Source organism: Macaca nemestrina, chromosome 16, assembly GCF_043159975.1.
Source record: "Macaca nemestrina isolate mMacNem1 chromosome 16, mMacNem.hap1, whole genome shotgun sequence".
Taxonomy (NCBI): domain Eukaryota; kingdom Metazoa; phylum Chordata; class Mammalia; order Primates; family Cercopithecidae; genus Macaca; species Macaca nemestrina.
Window position 1 is genome coordinate 29,495,422 of NC_092140.1, and position 25,089 is coordinate 29,520,510.

Sequence of the window (25,089 nt, forward strand, 5' to 3'; positions counted from 1 at the left end):
CATTGTTGTATTAGTCCATTCTCACATTGCTATAAAGAAATAACAGACTGGGTAATTTTTAAAGAAAAGAGGTTTAGTTGGCTCACGATTCTGCTGACTGTGCAGAAAGCACAGCACCAGTATCTTCCCGAGGAGACCTCAGGAAGCTTTTACTCATGGTGAGAGGCAAAGAAGGAGCAAGTACATCACATGGTGAAAGCAGGAAAAAGAGAGAGAGAGAAGAGAGTTGCTACACACTTTTAAATAACCAGATCTCGTGACAACTCACTATTGTGAAGACAGTATCAAGATGTTGCTAAAACACTCATGAGAAGGCCACTCTCCTGATCTGGTCAACTCTCACCTATCCCCACCTCCAATACCGGGGATTACAATTCAACATTAGATTTGAGTGGGGACACATCCATACTGTATCAACTGTTATCAGAGAAAGTCGTCCAGTATTGTCCAGGAGACAATGCGATACGATATGATACGATGCAATACGATATGATACGATACGATACGATACAATACAATCTCACTCCAGTTGAACGATGTCTGGAGGCTATTTGTACATTTACATAAATGTCCTCTATGTGGACCATATCAGTCTGGGCATAAAAATGAGACTGTTTTATTTGAAATGATTTTTTCCTTAGTAATCACTCAGTTTCTATAAAAGGAATTTCAGAAAATATGTCCAAATTATTTCTGCAAACTGCCAGAGGATGTTTCTCATTTGGTCACATACAAGTTTTCTCAACCACATTACTGTCTATGAATTTTACTAATATTATATTTAACTTCTCCTTTGTGATGCTTCGTTTTGGTAATATCTCTTGACTAGTGCATTAAGCTTACTCACCTGCACAAGGTTTTCAGTCCTGTCATCACCAAGTTTCCTTCTCCGCTCTAAACATCAGCAAGTAATTAGTACTCTCTTATTGAAGTACTGGATAGGCAAAGACTAAACTCTGTTTACAGCAACCTTATTTTTAAAGAAAGGCCTCTGTAATTTAAGAAAAAGTTTTTTTCTTCCATTTTTGTTACCTGTCATTAGATAGGTGCCAAACCATATTTTTTTGCCCACCAGTGTCCTCAGAGTAAAATTTTTAAGCATGCTGTGAGACTTGCACCCAAAAGGATGACAGATATGGCCTTGCATTTGAACTCTGAAGTTCCTCATACATCCATGATTAGTATATAAACTTCATAAACTTACAAGAAGGAAGATCATAGAACTTTTAGTTAGGCTTTGAGTGGGGAGATCCTCTCCAGTGTTCGGTGGATGACAAAGAAAATAGTTGAGCAAAAGTCAAAAAAGCAGCAAAATTTCACTGTATCATTCAAATCACTGTATCATTACAAAAATCTTTTAAATTAAATAAAAGGAAAATCTGCAATATGAATATACGATAAAAAGGGAAAAATAAAGGTACCGTGTCTAAATTTACAAAGTCAAAAATATCAACAGAAGAAATTACAATTTGAATTTACATAAAGGTAAATAGATTGACACATTTAATTACTTTAACCTCTATATAACCTTGAAACAATTTCTCAACTGAGATAAGCTATAAAAGTTGCATACAGAAATAGAGGCAAAGTGCATCTTAGCGCTATTCAACTATCTGAAAACAGCTTTTAAATAATTAAAACAGAAAGTCAATGTAATTATGGTTTCTCCTTGTGCAAAGGATCTCAAAATTTAGCTAACATCAGAATGATCTGAAGGCTTTTTAAACTACACATTTCTAAGCCCCTCCCCTAATTCTGATTCATTATGTCTGCAGTGAAACAAAACAATTTGTGTGTCTAACAAGTTCCTAAGTGGTAATTATATTATTAATCCAGGGGTTATGCTTTCTTCATCCAATATAAAATCACAGAAAGTTGCCAAAAAAAAAAAAAATGCTTGAAGGATTAGTGGAGTGAAAAATCTTTCTTGCATGGCAAGTTCAAGGTTTCTGAGAAATCAGTCAGAAAACATACAGTGGCAAATTTATATCTAATATAACTTAGTGGATGCTTTGCCTTGAAATACTATGTGGAAGTCTATAAAAAGTAATTATTAACTTTATAGAAAAAAATACTTCAGGAATGAACTTGTCAAAGAAAGCTAAGGTCTTATCTGAAAGATACAATGATCAATGTTACTATTATCACAAGGAAGGCAGCACATTTTTCTTTGTTGCTCTGGTAGATTGGAGATAGGGTGATGTTAAAGATTTAAAGTTTGTACTTCACTATTTTATGAGTACAAATATATGTTACTAATGAGGCATCCATACTGATAAATTTACATGAAATAATATAGAGAAAACATATGTAAAAATTGTGTGAACAAAATTATGAAGGGCTTTATATTTCTGTTTAAAAGCAATAGCAGCATCATTATAAAGAAATAAAACAAATTATAAAGAAATACTTTTATGGAAATAAATTAAAGGAAGGCCATTTACATGCATAATTTCCACTGCATTATTCTTTTCATATGTCTAGTAAATCTTAAGGGTTGCAGCCTCCTTTATTTATTTCCTGAGGATTTTTTTCTGCAGTAGAAAACTACAATATAATATCAAGACACTATCATACCTCACAACCATAATGGGTGATAGAAGGGAGTACATGTCACTTTGAAGAACTATAGGACATGTGTTACTATACAAATACAATTACAACCCTGTATGTAAGTGAATGATTTGTTTTAAAATAAAAATAGATTTTAAATATAACATACTGTTCGAAGTTTCAGAGTTGGTTGCTTTTCTTCATTTTCCACATTGCCTGCAAAATAATAGAAGATAACCAAAAATTGTAGAGGACCAACAAAAGCAAAATTTCAAATTAAGGTCTAGTGAAACTAATCATCTTTTTTATGTGACATTGATATAAATGATACAAATGATATTGCATATGTACAAAGTTCTCTGAGAGCAGAAAATTTATCATACCCATTTTTGCTATTCTTTATAATGCCATTCAACAATTTTTCAAAAAATAGTAAAACTATTGCTCACAAGATTTTCACTTATCTTTCCATTTCTTTCTTCCCTTTATTGCAAAACTGAAATATTTGCCTATACAGTTTTTCGTGTTCTTGTTTGATGCATTCCTTCATTCACAATAATTAGGTTTTCATTTCTACTTCTCCAAAGAAATTGTCCTTACCAAGTTCATAACAACTTCACTAAGCCAAAGCCAGTGGCAAATTCTAAGCCCTCAACTGATTAGACTCTCAGCAGTATTTGACATTACTAATGACTCCTTTCTTCCTATAATACTTACTTCACTTGGTGTAAGGGACAGCATTACACTCTTGCCTCCCAATGTCATCCCCTTTGCTGGCCCCTGTGCTTTCTACCTATAATTTTAGAAACTCCACAGATTGACTCTGATGTTTATTTGTCAGAACTAACCATTTTCTTGAACTTGAAATTCATTTATCAAACTGTCCAGTTTGCCACATGGCTTTGGTAGGTAACAGCATCACAAATGGATTGTGCTTATAACAGAACTCTTGATTTCTCCCTTCAAACTCTAGAAGAAGGTATGCTCTCTTAGGACACAATCTTGTTAGATATCACATGTAAAGGATGGACAGTAGGACCTGAAACACAGTGTTCAAGGAATGAAAACTAAAACAAATCAAAATAAACAAATATGTAAATGGCCATTTAAATGCAGAAACATGGTATTTGAAACAGCATGAGACTTCTACAGGTAGCTTCATATGATGCAGAGCTAGGATTCAGAAAAAGGAAATGATTAATTAAGATAGTCTCAGAGACTTTTCTCAAAGATAGAATGATGTATTTGGCTGAGTTTCAGGAAATCCTTGAGTGGAAATTTATAGAATATTTGAAAAAAAAATGATTTAAATAATTTCTATATTTGGTTATAGATGTCTCTATATATGTAAGTTTCTCAAAGTGATTTCAATGATTATTTAATTTTTAAGGTGTTTATAATAGAGAACTTTCAGATATTATTAATAACTACGGACAGCATGGGTTCTACTACACGTATGATTATGCTACCCACTTTAGACAAAGCAGGTAAACAACATCGCTTTCACAAGGCAGACTGCAAAGACTGATTCCAAAGTGTCTTTTGTACAGGTCTGTTACAAGAGTGAGGCCATCTGAAAGGTAACAATCAGTTCTCAGAAGATACGTATCCAAGTGGGCTACTCCAATTTCTATGAGAGGTACCTGCACTTAAGAGTTCCTATTGCCTTACCGAAGTTTCAGCTTCTAGACAAGATCCTAGTAGAGACTAAAGGAAAGCACACATCCACATACCTCCAAACACACAACACGATGAAGCTCTATCTAAAAATAAGTAAGAAGCTGGTTAATCTAGATTTGATATTGGATCTCTTCTAACTTCAATGCATCAGAGATTTAATCAGACATGGTTGTTTTACTGTGAATATTGAGAAAAGTGTTTTAATTTTCTGAGTTATTAAATGAGAAGCATGAATGAAGAAGAAAAATTCAAGAAAATAAAAAAGCTAAACGAATCTGCTTCTATTTTTACTCACCTCAATTACCCGTAAAAAATTATCATTCAATTTGAAACATGTTGCTCTTTACCAGCATGTTACACTGCTCCCCCTTGTTAAGCTGAGGAAAAATATATGAGGTCCTGGGCTTGTGGATAAGAAGCAATAAGAAGCAACAGCTATTCTTCAATCAAGGGGAGAAGCAGCTGCATCCCCAATATCCATGCCCTTTAGAATATACATAACACCCTGGAATCCCCAGTGGCAGCTGTGCACCACAGTATCCTGGCTATTGCACTGTCTACACTATTTCATGAAGCTTAAGATGCTAATTTCAGGATGTGGAATGTTTAGCCTTGCAGCTTTGAGGATGTTGGCACTGAAGCTGATAGAAATGTGTTCTCTCAAGTTTGAATATGTCTTTATGCATCAGCATCTCTGGTAAATCATTCCTTACATTTATTTTCAAGCCCCTGTGTGCATTTGATAGAGTGAGACCAAGGTATTATTGCAATGACACACTGCACATCTTTGTTATTTTGGGGAGCAGTTTTCCATTCTGAAATATCAAACATATTTTGGGTTTATTATCCCAAACCATTTCAGTTTTGTAATTTTTGTCATCCTCAGCAAATTAATCCCACACATGCCTTTGTCTGTCGTGTGACCCATGCAGAAATTCTGAATTATGTCACCTCTATAAATGGGAATCTTGGAAGAAGGATTAAATGCTAAGGGTGATCAGTCAGAGAAAGTGGCAACTCATCTGGTTCAATGATTACAGTCTGGACATGAAAATAAGAATTACTAGATTCTATTTGTGGCTTTGCTATCAATTTGCTATATGACTTTTAGTATGACTTTTCACCAGGAATTAGTTTTCAGATATGGGCTAAAGGAAAAAAATGTAGACCTTCAAAACCTAAAGGACGAATTTGTTTTATTTCTTAGAAATATTACACAGTTTATTAGGAGGGCGTTTCACAGAGTTTGGTTAAATCTCAGCCAAATACATGTTTTATGTCAGCTAAACTAATAACCAAACCATTAATTGGAGAAAAATTTGTAGGATGTTGAATTATCTCACATAGGCAGTTCAAGTAGGCATCTGGCTATGTTTCTGTTTAGACAGAGTCGTAAACAGTAGGAATTTCTAAGGTATGTAAATAACTTACAAAATCAGGACAGTATTTAGAAACCTTAGGGGAAAAAACCTACTAATCTCCGAATTTAGAGTGATTTTTTTTTCCCACTGATTCTCTATGTTTAGCCTGTTTGGAACATGACACAGCTAAACCCTTCCTTTCCTGGCAATTTACTGTCAGTTATGACTCCACTGTATGTAATTGTGCCTCCAAATTCATATAACATAGGTTTTTCTGATGCTTTGTTGTCCTTATTGTTTACTTTGTTGGTTTTTAAATATTTTTTTAAATATTTTTTTAAATGTTTAAATATTTTAAAGACTTTTCCTTTCAAACTACAAAAGCTTTATATGCTTATTGCATCAAATTAGGTCATACAGATGTGTACAAAATACAATGCCTGAATGTAATTTTTCATTATTCCACTTTATATTCATCTTTCTACATTTTTTTCTATGAATAAGAAACAGATATATGTATAAACATCAAATTTCTTATTACAAAATGTTATTATAAAAATGTTTGCCAATTTACATTTTTTCTTCTTGATTAAAAAGAAACCTAATTAGGGCGTTTTCATCATGGTTTTCCAGAGCAACAGAACCAACAGAGTATATATTTCTGTATATATATCTTACATATATATATATATGGACATATGTATATATACGTATGTATATATGTCATGTATTATATATTATATTATTATGTATTATATATAATTATACACACACACACAGAGAAGGTGGAAGAGAGATCAATGTTAAGGAGTAGACTCATATGATTATGGAGGAGGTTCATAAGTCTAAAATCTGCAAAGTAGGCTGGCCAACTGAAAACCCAGGGAAGAGTCGCTATTTGAGTCTGCTGGCAGAATTACCTCTACCTCCTGAAAAGTCCATTTTTTTTTTATTTCCCTTAAGTCCTTCAACTAATTTAATAAGCCCCATCCATATAATGGAGAGCAATCTGCTATATTCGAAGTCTACTAATTTAAGTGTTAATCTCATGTAAAAATTAACTTCACAGAAACAAATGGAATAATATTTGACCAAATGACTGGGCACCATGGCATCTAGCAAAGATGACTGATAAAATTGAACATCACATAGGCCTATGACTTTCTAATCTGTTCTAAGCACTTTTCATGTATTATCTCATTTAATAATCAAAACCACCCTATGATATAGGTATTATCATTTCAGTTCCTGAATACAAACAATGCCACGACCTTAAGCACATTGCTGTCTTCCTATGCTTTAATTTCCTCATCTATAGAATAAAAAATAATGGTATCTACAAAATGTTGATATGAGTAACAAATATACAATATATGCAAAGTGTTTAATCCACTATCAGGTACATGGTAAGCACATTAACACTTTTGTTATCATTTCATCAGACTATATTCAAACATTCCTTGTAGATGGTTATTTATGTTGCTTGCCATGACAAATACTTGGATATAAGCCTTTTTAATTTATTTGCTGGTAGCTTTATTTCTGTAGAATATGGTCACAAATAAGGGTAATTGACCCTTTTAATAGGTTCAAATCAATGATTTTTTATACTGTTCACAAGATTTTGCAATCATCACCATTAATTCCAGAGTAGTTCATTATTCCAAAGGAAACCCCATACCTATTAGCAATCACTCCCTGTATCTCCTCCTGACAAAGTCCTGATAACCACTGGCACAGTTTCAATGTGTGTCCCTGCCCTGAATTTCATGTTGAAATCTAACCCCGAATGTTGGAGGTGGGGTCTGGATGGAGGTGGTTAGATCATAGGCGCAAATTTCTTGTGAATGATTCAATGCCATACCCTTGGTGCTGTCCTAGGCACAGTGAATAAGTTCTCATGAGATCTGGTCATTTTCAAGTGCTTAGCACCTCCCCATTCTCTCTCTCTCACTCCTGCTCCCTCCATGTGAGACACCTACTCCCCCTTCATACTCTGCCATGACTGGAAGCTCCCTGAGCCCTCCCTACAAGTAGATGCTGACGTTATGCTTCCTGTAACGCTTGCACAGTGAACCAATTAAATGTTTTTTCTTATAAATTACTCAGTCTGAGGTACAGCAATACAAGAACAGCCTAATACAACCACAAACTAATGTTTTGTCTATTTGTCTATGTTGGACATTTAATAAAAAAAAGAATCATATATAATATATTGCCTTTTGTGTCTCACTTCTTTTACATGGTATGTTTTCAAGATTCACCCATGGTATAGCGTATGTCAATACTTCACTCTTTTTCAAGGATAAATAATATTCTCTTATATAGATGTATACCTCTTTTGTATATCCATTTATCACTTGATGAGTATTTGAGTTGTTTACAGATTGAGATATTATGCATAGCACTGCTGTGAATAATTATGTATTAATACAAGATTTTGTGTGAACACGTTTTTATTTATCTTGGGTATACACGTAGAATGGAATTGCTATATTGTTTTCCTAATTATAAAAATTTACACTCCCATCAGCAATATGTGCCAATAATTGGGTTTTTTGTTTTGTTTTGATTTATGACATAATCACCACAAAAGAGTCATTTAGTATTTTCTCAAATTTTTGTCTTAGAGGAGGATATAATTAACAGGGACAGAGATTAACTAACATTTGTTAAAGCAGGCAAAAATGTGGATACTTTACATATATTATCAAATTTTATGTTCACAATATCCTTGGAAGATTTTATCAGATATACTTGCTGTATGGTGAATATTCATTATCACAATTTTAATATGAGGAAGTTAAGGCCTGGGATTAATGTATTCAATATCACTCAGCTAATGAAAAATAACATCAGTCTTTGAGAATACTATAACTAACCCATGTGTTTCAAGTTGCCTTATGAATTTTAAACATATTTTGGCAACTTGTCCAAAGCAACACAGCAACAAAGCAACTGTAATTTGGTAGAAAAAGGATTCAACATTAGTGCCTTCTGATTCCAAAGTTTCTTTGCCTGAAAAGTGTGTGAATTTCCCAAGAAAATCTCTTTTCTCCGTCTCTGTGTAGAAATGGTAGCCTTACCTCCTACGTTTCTTTTTACAGGATTGCATAGCATAAAAGGTTAAGCCTTTTATCCTCTGGGAAGAACCCTGTGTTCGTTTCTGCTGGGTCCCGCCATTGTAGTATCACACATCAGCACAGTTTGTTCACTGTGTTCGTTTCTGCTGGGTCCCGCCATTGCAGTATTACACATCAGCACATTTTGTTCACTGTGTTCGTTTCTGCTGGGTCCCGCCATTGTAGTATCACACATCAGCACAGTTTGTTATGTTGTTCTTGTTTGCCAGGTCTTGATTGCAAAGCTTCCTTTATCTGATACTGTCAGAGAAAACCTCCGATGCATTTTGATGAACAGACTTGCAGTTGTCTGTCCTCATTTTTAAAAATCATCTCTTAATTTTACCTCTACTATGTTTACCTGAGCTGATGTGTGGTGCTTTTACATGATAACCGAATGGGCTGTGAAATAATACAGTTTAAGTATAGCAATTTAAATTTGACCACAATTAAACTCTGCACTAAATATAAGTACTTGGTTATTACATGCTCTTTAAGCTGAATATGGTCTTTTCTTATTAAGCTATTTAAAACATTGTTGACCATATGTTGTTTTCACTGTTTTATTAAAAAAAAAAAAAAATCCTCAGAAACTATTTACATGCTTCCACATTTCATTTGGTGTCAGTTTTTAATTTAAAATAAAATGAAAAAATAACAAATATAGTCTTAAGAGATTCATGCTGTTATTCCTAGTTCTAAAGGGTGTTTCAGCTCTATTTACTTTCTGGTACCCAGTGCTTCCTTTGGGAAGAATTGTAGTTGGCCTATTCTGTGGACCCAGCATCTGTTGCGTAATATGTCATTGAATTTGGGAGCAGAAATATTGCATATGAAAGCAGTAAGCAGTCTCCATTTAGGATCTCTGCTGGTACTGGTCTGTCTGTGCTCAGATATGATGAAGGTACCTTGACCTTTCATTCTGCTTGAGGTGAGAAGTTCAGGCAGGACTGGCCTTTGAGGGCATGTGAAGTTCTCCTTTCCCACTGTTCGTACTTTCCCATTTTCAGTTGAGAATGATGGAAAATTAAGGTAAGCCCCTATTTGTCTCCAATTCAAGTAAGAAAGATTTGTAGGCCTATGTTGGACTGAAGTCCTTGTCTCGTTGTTAATTCATTTTACAGGGAACCCTGCACTTTGAGTAATAATAGGAACACCTGACTCTTATGTTTATCCTCACTCTCAATAACAAGCCTGAAAAGGAACAATGCATAAAACCCTATCTCTCTAATAGAATCCCTGATCAATCCACTTCAACCTCTAATCCATACAAATTTAGGAAAGAAATAACATATCAAGTACAAAAATGGGGATTTTTAATTATGCATATTTCTGCTCTCTTTTACTATGCATATATATAACCACATTTATATAAAGCTACATAAATCAAATCACAAGATAATTATTCGTTCAGCTTTACTTTTATATATGCAATAATAAAAAGTTTAACAATATAACAGTTTATTCTAAAAATTAACTTTATTATTTAAAAATTTATACCTAATAAATTTAGAGGTTTTGGCAAAAAGCTAATAAATATCTGCGTCAACGGCTTTAATTGACATTCTGTATATATCCATTTTTAGAATGACATATGAAGTAACTCTTCACAGAAAAGTTGTATTTTCACAGTTTATTAATGACACTAATAAACTGCATATTGTGAGAGATGCTCAAGCAGGCAATTACTATTACTTTTCCTGTTTCCTATGTTAAGGAACTAATTTAAGAATGAAGGTTTGAGGGCCGGGCGCGGTGGCTCAAGCCTGTAATCCCAGCACTTTGGGAGGCCGAGGCGGGTGGATCACGAGGTCAGGAGATCGAGACCATCCTGGCTAACATGGTGAAACCCTGTCTCTACTAAAAATACAAAAAACTAGCCGGGCGCGGTGGCGGGCGCCTGTAGTCCCAGCTACTTGGAGGCTGAGGCGGGAGAATGGCGTGAACCCGGGAGGCGGAGCTTGCAGTGAGCCGAGATCGCGCCACTGCACTCCAGCCTGGGTGACAGAGTGAGACTCCGTCTCAAAAAAAAAAAAAAAAAAAGAATGAAGGTTTGAGAAACCTTCATTTTTAGCTACTTAGTTTTCGCTGCTTAGTTTAGCTACTTTTAACTACTTAGCTACTTAGTTTTCCAGTCTGCCTCTTACTCAAAAACCTGATTTGCAATCAAAAGTTATGTAAACTTTTATCAGATTAGACTTTCAGAACTAAATTTCAATAACATACATAACAATTATTTCAGTAAAATTGACAAAATGTCAGAGTGTGGGACAAGGTTGAGTAATTAGCAGAATGGTGGGAATCTGCAAACAATTCAAATAGAGAAAGTTTTTATTTTCCTGAAGGTTGTAATTTCCCAGAGGATAAGCAAAGAACAAAATTTTTATGGACAATTTTATTACTCAAGTTAGGATGTAGAGAATCTATATATCATCTAATTTTAAAATTCCTGATAACTTACAATTTGAGTATTATTATATAATAATATTTTTACCTATAATTTATATCACAATAAAATTTTGTGCCATTTCTAGGTAACTTGTTGTGGGTATTATAATATGCAAATAATTATATAAAGGCTCTAATCTTTGCTTTTACTAAACAAATCACCTTTTATAGATTTCAGGATGCTAATTTTATTTCATCCTGACTTATACCCTACTAAGTTGACAACAAAATGCCATTGATGTCAAGATTTTCTCATTGTGCTAAAGCTTCAATATATAACATTTACAAACTCAAAAGCAAGACCAGCAGAATCTGAGAGTGGTGCATTCTAAAGTGAAATGTTTACCAATTTTAGTTTTGTAAATAAAGTTGACTTATATGCAAGTAGTTTATGTCTAATTATAAAACACAGAGGTAAAATTGTTAGTACATATGTTATTTAAGCTTAAGTAAACTCTTTTTATTAAGAATTCTTTGCATATTTGAGAGAATATTACCTTGATTAAGCTTATTTGCAACACAAAATGCATAGTTCCTTTTCTTAAATTTGATCCTTTTTTTGCTTCAAGCTTAAGTAAGAGAAAAATGTATATAAAGAAACAAAAATCTGTTTAATCTTGGAACATTGCTACTTCTATTTCCAATATATATCATATGGGGGAATAATTTCTTAATTTTCACTGTTGGAAATTTTAAAACAATTTAGGTTTTTCTTATAATTATTTGTCTTTTCATAGTCTTATCCCGCCTGCCCAGTGACAACATGTCACCAACATTTTCCAAAATATTGTACTACGATTTGCATTACTTTCTTTTATTATTGTCTCAAACCTCAATAGAAAAGATTTAAGAAAGGTCTTTATACTAAAGTAATAGTTAATAAGTTTATACCTTATAACTCTAAATGGGCAATGTTAGTTTCAATAAGAGTTCTTTAACACAAAGAAATTGGTCAACAATGTTGGGGTTTTCATCATCTGCAGAAGATTTGTAGAAAAAGAAATAGACCTTTTGGACAGAAAAACGTCCTCTCAAATTGTATCCTATAATTGCACATAAAAATATTAGAAACAGAAACTTTTAAAAGTAGACATTTAGTATAGTACTTATTCTTTAAAAGTGTTTACATATACTATTCCAATTAACCTTTACAACAGTTCTATGAAATTTATTATTATAAGTCAATTTACAAATTTACTGATGAGAAGATTGAATAGATAGTTGCATCAGGCCTGCTATAATGATAAAATACCAGATATAAATGGGCTATATTTTCTGAGACTTCCTGGACCAAATAGCTGTAACTCCCCTCCTTTCCCAATAATATTCACCACATTGTTGTGTCATGATCTTCCACTTAAGAAAACTTCTCCTGTGTTATATCTTCCTAAAATATTTTTATTAAAAAAAATACTCCATATGTTCAGATCACGTTTCTACCCACATTTTAACTGATGCCTTATATTCTTGCTTCATATCTCAAACCCTGGGTTTGTTAATGTCTCCCAAAATGTTGAATATCTTTACCACAAAGCAGATTAATACAATAGCACATACATTAGGTAATATACAGCGTAGAGTACAGATAAGCTTTCCTCTCAAAACTCTGGTCTTTGCACCATTAACTACTTTCCTGAATGAGCTATCATGAGACTAGTGATTCCTTCATGTGTTTTACTGTCACAGACTTCTCACAGTCTGGCTTTGCTCTCAAAATAGCAATTTCATTGACCTGTTGTCATGACACCAATAATTATGATCATCTCATTGAAAATTTCTTCTAAAGGTACCTCTGGGCCATTGATAAATTTGAATATTTAACAAATTTAATTTCCATAAACTGTCCTTAAAAGAGAAAGGTGATATAATGTATTTCCGTGGAGTAGTAGTCACTTCTCCTTTGTTATTACATTTAGGCAAAAACACCCATAATTTTCTAAAAGGTCATTAACAATATAGATAATTCATTCATCATGAACTTATTTGGTACTGATGTTATTCAAGGGCACAGCTACAGATTTAAGAATTTTATCATTGATAAATATAGATAAACAAACAACCATCCCAACAAATACACACTCCCAGACTATCCTTAGTGTCAATCTTAACAAACATTGGTAGGACAAGAAGAAGTGCATGAAAAAGCTTTAAATATATCTGATGGAAGGCAGTATCAACCCTCACTAAGCCGCAATTCCTACACTAAGACTTCTATACGTTTTCCATCTTGACCATCTACTAATTAATTAAAATTATTCATTATGTTCCCATGAGGTGTTACTAAACTTTATCTCCAAAAACTACAGCCTCAGTTTAGTTGCATAAATGACAATATAGATTTTGCTAATATCTGTGGAATTTTAAAAATCATGCCGAGATCTTCATTACTATGCACATTTATCAATTTGAAGTTTTTGTTTTCCATTCTATAGTGTGTATACATTAATTCAACAGTCTAGACAAGTTTAAAATAAAGAAAAACTACAATGTTGATTATCTTAGGGAAAACAGAATTTCTGATAGAAGTTCCTTGTTTTGCAGTAGTTTTTCTAGTCATGGCATTTATTTACATATACCTTTGGGCATTGATCTCATGAAAATCACAGCTATATCCTCAGTTCTCCAGAAAATATCCAAAAACTAAGTAATGTTAATTCAGTATTTGATGAATAAATATTATGTTCACCAACTGTACAAATAACCATGAGATTTCTTCTCAAGGTACCTCTAGGCCATTGGTAAGTTTGAATATTTAACAAACTTAATTCCCATAAACTGTTTTAAGACGATTTACATAAACTGTTCTTAAGAGAGGAAGACGATATAATGCATTTTCATGGAGTAGTAGTAATTTCCTTTTTGTTATTACATTCAGGCAAAAACACAAAATTTCCTAAAACAAAAGTCATACACAAGCCTTACAAACATAGACACATTGGGAACACAAAACATATTAATAAATATAAAATAACTGTCAGGATACAATCAAATGTGAAAGTGAGGAAGAAGTTGAGAACAGGGTCAAAAATGTTAAACTCCCTGGTGTATGGAATACAATCCTTCACAATAAAGAAATTTCCCACTAAAAAATGCAGAAAGTGTCTTCATTTAGAAACACTGGTATTAGAAGATTTAGTATTTACTAGTGAATCATTACTGATAGATCAGTGACAGTAGGAAATCAATTTTTGCTGTGTTTTGATATTATAATGGTTTACTCATATTTAATCTGAAATAATATTCAGAACCACTTGGAAGTAAGAACACATGAAAAAGCTATGAATACAGAAGGCCACATGGCCAAATTAGAAAGAAGAACATTGGCTCGAATAGTCTTCCACCTGCTTGAGATGTATCATACATAAAACAAACTGCATCAACTCCAAAAGATTTCTAAACAAGACTTAGTCCAAGGCGTATGACTGGGTCTTATAAAACAGAGATTCAACAACCAAGTAAGTTTCCAACGTTCTGTGTTTCACATAATAAACAATTTATATACACATCTCAACAGCTTTAATATACTAATGTGGTTTATAATTTTCAAAAATAGAAATAATTACATAACACGTATTAATATAATCAAATTGCTTTTTCTGCAAATGGTATTTTTAGAAACAAAAGTCCTATATGCGCTGCTTCTACCAAAATGTATGAAAGACACATCCTTTATCCATTGGTTAGAAAATGAGGCTTAGTATGATTTCTCTTTTTAATGTTTGCTCTATAAGCATTGATGGCAAAAAGTGTGTTTAATTATCCATATGCAATTAAACACTTAAGGGATTAATTAGTTGGCATTTGTAACACTCTTTAAGATGAAAATCACTGTTTAAGAATTATCATTATTAATATGAACAGATGCAACGGATGAAAGCATCATTTATGCATGCATATGGCACACCCATCAACTCTTAGCTTACACTTGATTATGAAGATGGATAAATACGCTCTTTGCTTTATCATAAATGTCAACTTTGTTAGGGCCCTATTCAAAGACGTGATTGCTCTTTGAGCCAACATGAGCACCAATTTCCAAATAGCAAACCAATGTGTCTTCAGAAAAATTATGCCTCAAATCATTCTCAGTAATGCCTGTTTTCACTTATAGAAAAACTACATGTTTTGTGAAAGCATATTTAAACTACTTAAGTAAATTATGTCACCATTATATATATGTACTTGTTGTCCAATGCTATTGGAAATGACACTACAAAATTAACTATCAGACAGAAAGTATTATTTATTTAAAAGAAGTAATAGAATTTGAGCCATTCTCTACTGCAACATCTAACAGTACATCATGTCCAACTGCAGATTTAATTTAAGCCTTGTAAAGTTAAATTTGGATATTTACTATCATTGTTATGATATAATTATCTCCCTTTATAAGATAAAGGATATTCATTTAATGGAAGGGCAAATCTATACGAAAGCTTATTTTTGTATTTTATCTTTGGCATGTTGATTTAATAAAATAAGGCTATTTTGGTGCTACATTGATGTAAAGCCAAAACTCATTGAAAGCAATAAAAATCCATACAAACTGTTGACTAACGCTTTCATTTTAACCTAAGATATCATATTAAAACTTACAACGTGATAAGTGATGTCCTCACACAATATCATAGCAAGTAATGAAGAAATAATATGGAGTTTACAGAGCCATTTATATCAACTTCTTAAATGGCCAAAACCTGTTATCTTAGCTCTGCAGGCCATAAATTCAAATATATAATAGAAAGATGTTTTCCTTGAGAACATTTTTGATGCTTGGTAAAGCTTTATATTGGCATTTTTATTAAAACAATGTGTAGGTTGCTATAGTTATACGGAAATGGTATTTCAGCTTCCAACCACTGTTTTCATAAAGTGAAAATATAAGCAAAACACTCATCAGAATAAAGCCTTAAGTACTTACTTTCAGTATAACACTTAATTGTGTTTCTAAATTTAATGAATAAATGTTAAATTAACATGAAAGCCAAGGCTTAAGCATGCAGAGAGTAACGCAAAGGAGGCTACAAAATTTGATAATTTAATGGAAACAATTTTTGGAATACATTCAGTGTCTTAGCACAACAGATATTCTTCTTTTAAAATGATTTTATTAAGATTTATATATTTTTAACTCTAGGTCACTTAATGTTTGTAGCTAGAGAAGATGAAGAAAGTCCTTTGTAATGAACTAAAACATTATATCTCTCTTTGTTACAGATTTTCAAACTTGTTGCCAATATATATAATTTGTTCAAGCATAGAATGTTTTATATTCTCATTATTATTTCTTTATCTTAAGCTTCAACAGCAATGATGATCCTATCTTTATCTTAACGATAGCATATCTAATTTATATTTTCTTAGAAAATAAGCCGTCAGTAAATAGAAAGAATTATGTGCATTAAAGTAAGTAAAATCTATGTTGAAAATATCCAGAGATGAAATCCACATTTTCATTGTTGTTATAGATTACCCAACTCCTAAGGGTCTTTCCAAAATTACGCCTAAGCAATTCCGTTAATATTTCAAAAGATTAGTTACTACATTCTGGGAAATAACTCTTCACATAATTGAAGGAAGGTTTAAAATTAACTTTCAGCTTTCTTTTTTTATATACCAAGTTTAACATGTTAAAATAGAGGATTTAGAAGTGACATGGCTATCAACAATGACAGAGACCAGAGATTTAGGAGTAGATGACTGAAGTGGAGTGGCAGGTTAGACCATTCAAAATGTAGAGCATGGAAATATTTAAACCAATAAAAATAACAAGAACATTAGAGGATAAAAGACAGCAACTTGGCTATTAAAATATATAATTACTTGGATTATAAATCATTCTACTACAAAGACACACGCACACGTATATTTATTGTAGCAATATTTACAATAGCAAAGACTTAGAACCCAAATGCCCATTAATGACAGACTGGACAAAGAAAATGTGGCACATATATACCATGGAATACTACGCAGTGATAAAAACGAATGAAATCATGTCATGTTCAGGGACATGGATGAAGCTGGAGACCATCATTCTCAGCAAACTAACACAGGAACAGAAAACCAAACACCACATGTTCTGGCAAATGTATCCCAGAACTTAAAGTAAATTTAAAATTAAAACAAACAAACAAAAAAAGAAATAAAGGAATCAAAAAAAAAGGTAAATTAAAAAAAGGGAAAAAAAAATGTCATTAGTGAGGAATAGTAGGAAGCATGTGGTCAAGGAGAAGCATCTAGGGTAGTAACAGGTGCTTCAAAAATTCTTTGCTTTTCTAGGGAGGAAGATAAAACAGTGACATAAAAGTGGTAATGAAAGTTTAGTGAAGGACCTAGTTCACCTCTGCAGTACACAGATGAAAAGGGAGAGAACACAGTATCTTCAACTGTCATCCAGGCTTTTGCATTAGTTAGGAAAGTTCTGAAAAAAAAGATGAATATTTAATGGATTTTGTTGATGACAGATTTTTGAGTTCACATGAACATCAAAGAAGAGTTTGTGTTGACAGGAGTTAGGAAGGGGTGCACACTGTATTCATATTGGGGGATACACTGAACATTTCGTAGATGAACCTAAATGCTGACAGATAACCTGGGAGGTTGTGAATTGCTCTAGATACCAGCTAAGAAAATGGGACACGATTGAAATTATCTGGATGGTTTCTTAGAAAGAGCTAATCAAAGACACTTGAGACTCTGCCTGTGCTCTTAGGCAGTCTATATTGCTAGTGTCCAAAATGTTGGCAGATATGAAGTAAGATTTTTTGTTTGTTTTTTGAGACAGAGTCTCCCTTTGTCATGAGGCTGGAGTGCAACGGCATGATCTCAGCTCACTGCAACCTCCGCCTCCCGGGTTCAATCAATTCTCCTGCCTCAGCCTGCCAAGTAGCTGAGATTACAGGCCCCTGCCACCGCTCCTGGCTAATTTTTTGTATTTTTAGTAGAGACGGGGTTTTGCCATGTTGACCAGGCTGGTCTCAAACTCCTGACCTCAAGTGATCCACCACCTCGGCCTCCCAAAGTGCTGGATTACAGGCATGAGCCACCGTACCTGGCCTGAAGTAAGTTTTTTTATTCGATCCTGCAATGGGTGACACAGAGAGCATGGGAGAACATTTTGAGCAGAGTTATCTGGGTAATCCTAGTGTTCTGAAATTTTAAATTGATGTGCTTCATGTGAGAACTCTCATTACATGTCATAAAAAACAGCTATACTATGTGAATTAGAAAATGCTTTTGCTTTTAGTTCTGAAATCACATTGTTTCATTCATCTAATTACTAGTCCAGTTATTCCTTTTTCAGTTTTCTCTTTCTGAACGTTTGGGCATTCAACTTAGATTTAGCCTATAAGTTTCTCATGTATTTTTTGTTACTTTTTAATCACTTTGTCTTTTTGTTCTACTCACTAGAGCAATCTTCAATTTTACCTAAAATGAGTATTCTGTCATTCAATTTTTTTTTTATTTCCAAGTGCATTTCTTATTTAAGAAACATGCCTTTTAAAACACGTTCTCATTTTATGGACTTAATAAACTTTGTGGTATTTCTGACAACATCAGCTATATTGACTTAAATTTCCATCTAATCTCGGCATCACCTATTTCTTTAAATTCCTTTTTTAAGTTTCTTGGTTTTGTTTTCTCTCGTTGATGCAAAAGTCTTTCTTCAAAGTGTGGATCACAATTTGCTATCATATTTAAGAGTCTGTCAATGTACCTGTTGGCTATATAAATATCTATTTTGAGAAATGTCTATTCAGCTCTTATTTTACAGTATATACATGTATCAAAACATCACATTGTACCCCATAAATATGTATAATAAAAAAGAGTAAGACATTTTAACAGCACGGGATCTCTGTTTCAAGTGAGAGATTGGATAGCAATCCATCCTTTTTATGGAAATAACCCCCAAACAGCACAGGACATCTTTTGTTTGGGATTATGTAGTTTATTCAGAGAAGAGTATCTCATTCTCCTGATTTAGGGAGGATGAGAGGAGAATGTCCCTGTGTTCTTGGTCTTGGAGCTTATCTACATAGTTTGTCACTATTTTTTTCAGTAATTTAAGTTATTCTTATTGCTCTTGCTTTTAGTGTGAGATCATTTTCTGGTAATCCCATATCTGGACAACCTTTGGTTAATTTTTTCATAGATTAAATTTTCTGTTCACTTTGTAGAGAGATGTAATCAACTGGTTTCCCTGATGCGAACTGCAAATTGAGTTTTAACTTCTTCTTATTCATATTTTTTAATATTCTTACATTTTTAGTCCCATACCTTACTCTCATTTAAAGAAATTCCTCCTTTCTCCAATTCTGGATTTGCCTATTGCACTTGAAACAAATCAGCTTTATGATTCCACGGGCAGATGCCAGTTTTCTCTTTGAGGATACTATCTAAACCGATGTTCATCCACTTTTCACCTTTTAAAGCTTAGTTTCTGCTTCTCAGCTTGTATCATCTATACATCCATTTTCCTTGACATTCTTATTCCTTTATGACCAACTTAGTGTTAATGCAGGAAAGAGCAAAAACAAATAACTTCACACAATATGCCGTGTTTTGGTCATAATTATATTTTATTCTTATTATTTTCACTATTTTTGTTATTTTTCTTTTTTGCATTTTTAAGCTAAGAAGTTGATGATATGTTTTAGTCAAAAATTCTTTCGGCCGGGCATGGTGACTCACGCCTGTAATCCCAGCACTTTGGGAGGTCGAGGCAGGTGGATCACGAGGTCAGGAGTTGGAGACCAGCCTGACCAACACGGTGAAACCCGGTCTCTACTAAAAATACAAAAATTATCCAGGCATAGTGGCATGCGCCTGTAATCCCAGCTATTCAGGAGGCTGAAGCAGGAGAATCACTTGAGCCCGGGAGGTGGATGTTGCAGTGAGCCAAGATCGTGTCACTGCACTCCAGCCTGGGTGACAAGAGCAAGACACTGTCTCAAAAAAAATAAAATAAAGTAAAAAGAAAAGAAGAAAAACAATTCTTTCAAGTAAAATTAAAATTGAGATAAATATCACAACACCAACATGTCACATTGTGTTATTTATGAATAATTATTTCAGTGCAAAACTCTACATAATAGGCTAAGTTAAATATAATAGGTAATTATATCACAGTGAACTTAACATAGTTATTGACATTAAGATTTAATACTTACATGGAATATATACAGTGAGTCCTATGTAACAAAAGACAACTTTGTGCAAAACAAATTAGTTTTCCCAAAAATATACAAAAGAATTGCTTGTCGTACATAGATTTGAAGGAAACCATGTAAAAACATAAAACAGATTTACTCCAAATTTTTTATGTTTAGATGGAGGATCAATTTTTTACATAAATTTTCAAAGTTTAGAAGCAATTTTGTTTTTCTTTGTGATAAGCTTCATTTGGTGCTTTATTATAGTGGAAAAATACTGTCATGTAAAAGTCTTGTAGCTTTTGATAATATCCCTCAGGTTCATCTTAAACTGCCTGGAATTTACAATCAAGTCGCAAAACTCATTCAAAATTTTTGGCAATACGAGCAGATTGAAGGTTACGATTGTATAATATTTTGGTACAATTACCTGTGACCTTGTAAAAGTAAACTGCAAACATCTGCTGAAAAACTGATCATCCTCATCTCCATACATGTGAGAAGTTCTGAAATATTCTTTTATGCAGTAGCCAGAAAATAAGAAGAAATAAATTAAGAAATAAATTGCTCAGTAAAATATAAACAATGCAAAATCCATTTGTGTCTAAAAATTTTACCATAGAGAATGATCTCACTAAAAAAATTATTTTCTTAAGATGTAACAAGAGAATCAAGCTTTTAAAAAAAATTCAATGTACTTAGAAAGTAATAAAAGGTATATAAAGAATGAACTGTGTGATCAAGTTGTTATTCTAATACATATGAGACAATTTTGCTCCTAGAAGTTATAAAAAATGGGGAAAACTATTATAGCGGTAACTTAACTATTTTTATTTCTTTTAAAATTAGTATCAATTTTTCTCAAGTAGATTTTGTTAACATGCAAAATATAAAAATAAACATTTAATTTATTTTAATTGCAGATACTGTTTGCACCGTCCCCCACCCCCACCAAAACAAAACAAAACAAAACAAAAGAAAAAAACAAGGACTGGCTTCTCTAGTGCTTGCCACCTTTGTCAAAGCACCTGACAACACTGTCAAAGCACTCACAGCCAGCAGAGCTACCTCACCTGACAGTTATCACCCTAGGGCCTGAGAAATGGCCTACCTGGTGGCCCCCAAGCTCACTGAACTAGGCCAATGACTCCACAAACACCCACAGTCTAAGCCACTGAGCTACATGCAGACATGATTGAGATTGATTTTTTTTAAATATCACAGATTAAAAAGGCATTCCATTCTAATTAAAACCAAAATCAAGCAGGAGTAGCTATACTTAGATAAAATAGACTTAAGTAAAACACTGTAAAAAGAGTCAAAGAAGGTCATTATAAAATAATAAAGGAATCAATTTAGCAAGAAGATATAGCAATTATATTCTCACACAACACTGGTGCACTTAGATATATAAAGCAATATTAGTAATCCTAAAGGAAAAATAGACACAATAAAAGCTGGGGACTTCAACAACACACTTCTAGCATTAGATCACCTAGACAGAAAATCGACAAACATCAGATATAATGTACACTGTAGAACAAATGAATCTAACATATTTACAGAATATTTCATCCAACAGATACATAAAACACATTTTCCTCATCAGTACATGAAACTCTCTCCAAGATAGACCATATGTTAGAACACAAAAAAGTTCTTAACAAATTTTTAAAAATCAAAACTATATCAAGTATCTTCTCAGGCCACAACAGAATAAATCTAGAAATTTATAACAAGAAGCCGGGCAAGGTAGCTCACGCCTGTAATTCCAGCACTTTGGGAGGCCACGGTGGGCGGATCACGAGGTCAGGAGATCTAGACCATCCTGGCTAACACAGTGAAACCCTGTCTCTACTAAAAATACAACAAACTAGTCAGGCGTAGTGGCAGGCCTACAGTCCCAGATACTCAGGAGGCTGAGGCAGGAGAATTGCTTGAACCTGGAGGCGGAGGTTGCAGTGAGCCGAGATCACACCACTGCACTCCAGCCTGGGCCACAGAGCAAGACTCAGTCACGAAAAAAAAAAAAAAAAAGAAATTGATAACAAGAGGAACTTTGGAAACTATATATACACAATGTGGAAATTAAACAATGTGGTCCTCAATGACCATTGGATCAAGGGAGAAATAAAGAACGAAATTTTAAATATTTCTTGTAATAAATAAAAATTAAAATATAACGTGCTAAAATCTAGGAGATACAGTAAAAACACTGCTAAGAGGGAATTTTATAGCAACAAGTGCCTACACCAGAAAATTAGAAAGATTTTAAATAAATAATCTAGTAATGCATCTTAAAGAACTGGAAAAGCACCAACAAATCAAACCCAAGATCAGTAGAAGAAATGAATAAAAATCAGAGCAGAACTAAACAAACTAGAGACCAAAAAACAATAGAAAAGACCAACCAAAAAATGATTTCTTGAAAAGATAAGCAATATCAATAAACCACTTGCTAAGCTAAGCAAGAAAAAACAAAAGGAGATCCAATAAACAACACCAAAATGAAAAAGAATATATTAATATTACAATTGACATAGAAATGCGAAAGATTATCAATGATTTTTATGAACAACTCTACACTAAGGAACTGGAAAACCTATACGAAATAGATAAATTTCTGGACACATGCAACCTACCAAGTTTGAATCAGAACAAATACAAAAACTGAACAGAACAATAGTAAGTAAAAGATCAAAGCAAGAATCAAAGTCTCTGATATGGTTTGGCTCTGTTTCCTCACCCAAATCTCATGTTGAATTGTGTTGGGGAGGGGCCTGGTGGGAAGTGATTGACTCATGGGGGCAGACTTCCCCTTTCTTCTTCTCATGATAGTGAATGAGTTCTCATGAGATCTGGTTATTTAAAAGTGTGTAGCACTCCCCATAGGTTTGCTGCACCTATCAAGCCGTCATCTAGGTTTTAAGTCCTGCATGCATTAGGTATTTGTCCTAATGCTCTCCTTCCCCTTTCCCTCCCAACTCCCGACAGGTCCCAGTGTGTGATGTTCCCCTCCCAGTGTCCATGTGTTCTCATTGTTCAACTCCCACTTACGCCTAAGAAAATGCAGTGTTTGGTTTTCTGTTCCTGTGTTCGTTTGCTGAGAATGATAGCTTCCAGTTTCATCCACGTCCCTCCAAAGGACATGAACTCATTCTTTTTTATGGCTGCATAGTTAGAATAGTTATTACTAAGAAGATTTAAAAAATCACAGATGCTGGCAAGGATACAGCAATGTAACTTCATATAGCCATTATGAGAACCAGTATGGAGGTCCCCACAACAACAACAACAACAACAGCAACAACAACAACAGCAACAACAACAAACAGTGTATTTTTGCAAATGAATAGATATCGGTGGATCAAAGGGATACCTGCACTCACATTTTATTGCAACACTATTTGCAATAGCAAATATATGAAATCAACCTAAATGTCCATGAATGAACAAATGAATTTTTGAAAATGTGGTTTGTATATAATGGAATACTATTTGGCCACAAAAGAGAAAGCAAACATGACATTTGCAGCAACATTGTAGGAGCTAGAGGTCATTTGTTAAGTGAAGTAAGACAGGCACACAAAGACAGATATTGCAGGTTCTCACTCATATTCAGGAGCTAAAATAATTGATCTCATAAAGATAGAATAGAGAGTGAAATGATGGATATCAGAGGACAAGGAGGATGAGATAGCAGGAGAAGAGAGGTAAATGGGTATAAGCATACAATTAGATAGAAGTTATAAGTTTGATTTTTGATAGCAGAGTGGGGTGACTATAGTTAGCAACAATGTGTTGTACATTTCAGAGTTGCTGGAAAAGACAAATTGTTCACAAAACATTTAAATGAGAAATGCTCAATGTGATGGATCTTCCAAATTTCCTAACTTAATCATCATACATTCTATGTAACAAACACTTACTTGTAGTCCATAAATATGTAAAATATCATGCATCAATAAAAAGATTCAAAAATTTCAAAAATTAAAAAGAGAAATTAGAACATCATAATTTACTAAAAAATCATTTCATTCAAAGTTGTTGCAATTTTACCATTTTATTACATGTCCTACCTATGTACCCTGATGGATACTTTCTGGGGAGGTTTCAATTAAGGTTTTAGGAAAAGTTTTTTAAATTTATTTCAAAACTTTACTAAACATCTCTTCTGTCAAGGCACTGAGCTGTGTTCTATGGGTTGTATTGAATGGTTTCAGGATACAGATCACACCCTGAAAATAAAGCTGAGGATGTTATGTGCTGTCATATCACATGGAAGTCAATTGACAAGGAAATTGGAAGAAAATAATGACAAGCTTGATGATATGCATGTTCCTAATTTGAGGTTTGAATATATGGGAGCTGCTTGTAAACAATTCCTATATCTCTGCTTCAGATGCATATTTAATGCCAAAATACTTGTGCAGAAAACAAGTCAATAGGGAATCCATAGAAAAAGCGCCATCCAAGGATTATTATCCATGTTAGGAGTTTATCTGCTACATGATTTGTTTATACTAAGCTTTATTAATATAGAAAGTAAGTGGAAGGTATTGCCTTAAAAATACTTACTCTATCATTTGAGAGTCAAGAGATACAGTCATAATTGTATTAATATTATAATGAGGTATGAAAATGAATGGGTATAAAAGTAATAATAGCAACACTTAATGGATGATTCTAAAACTTTTGCCAGTGATTGTTCCAAAACTTTCATACTGCATTAACTCAAGTAATCATGATAATAGCATAATGAAATGA

General features: G+C 33.4%; 1 long non-coding RNA gene across 1 annotated transcript in view; it reads right to left on the reverse strand.

Annotated features, from left to right (window-relative positions):
* Positions 1–2,579: 2,579 nt before the first annotated feature.
* LOC139359207 (uncharacterized) overlaps positions 2,580–25,089 on the reverse strand; it is a 98,505-nt gene continuing 75,995 nt past the window's right edge. Inside the window, exon 3 of the long non-coding RNA XR_011615117.1 lies at positions 2,580–2,769. This is a non-coding gene — a long non-coding RNA (uncharacterized lncRNA). The remainder of the gene's footprint in view (positions 2,770–25,089) is intronic.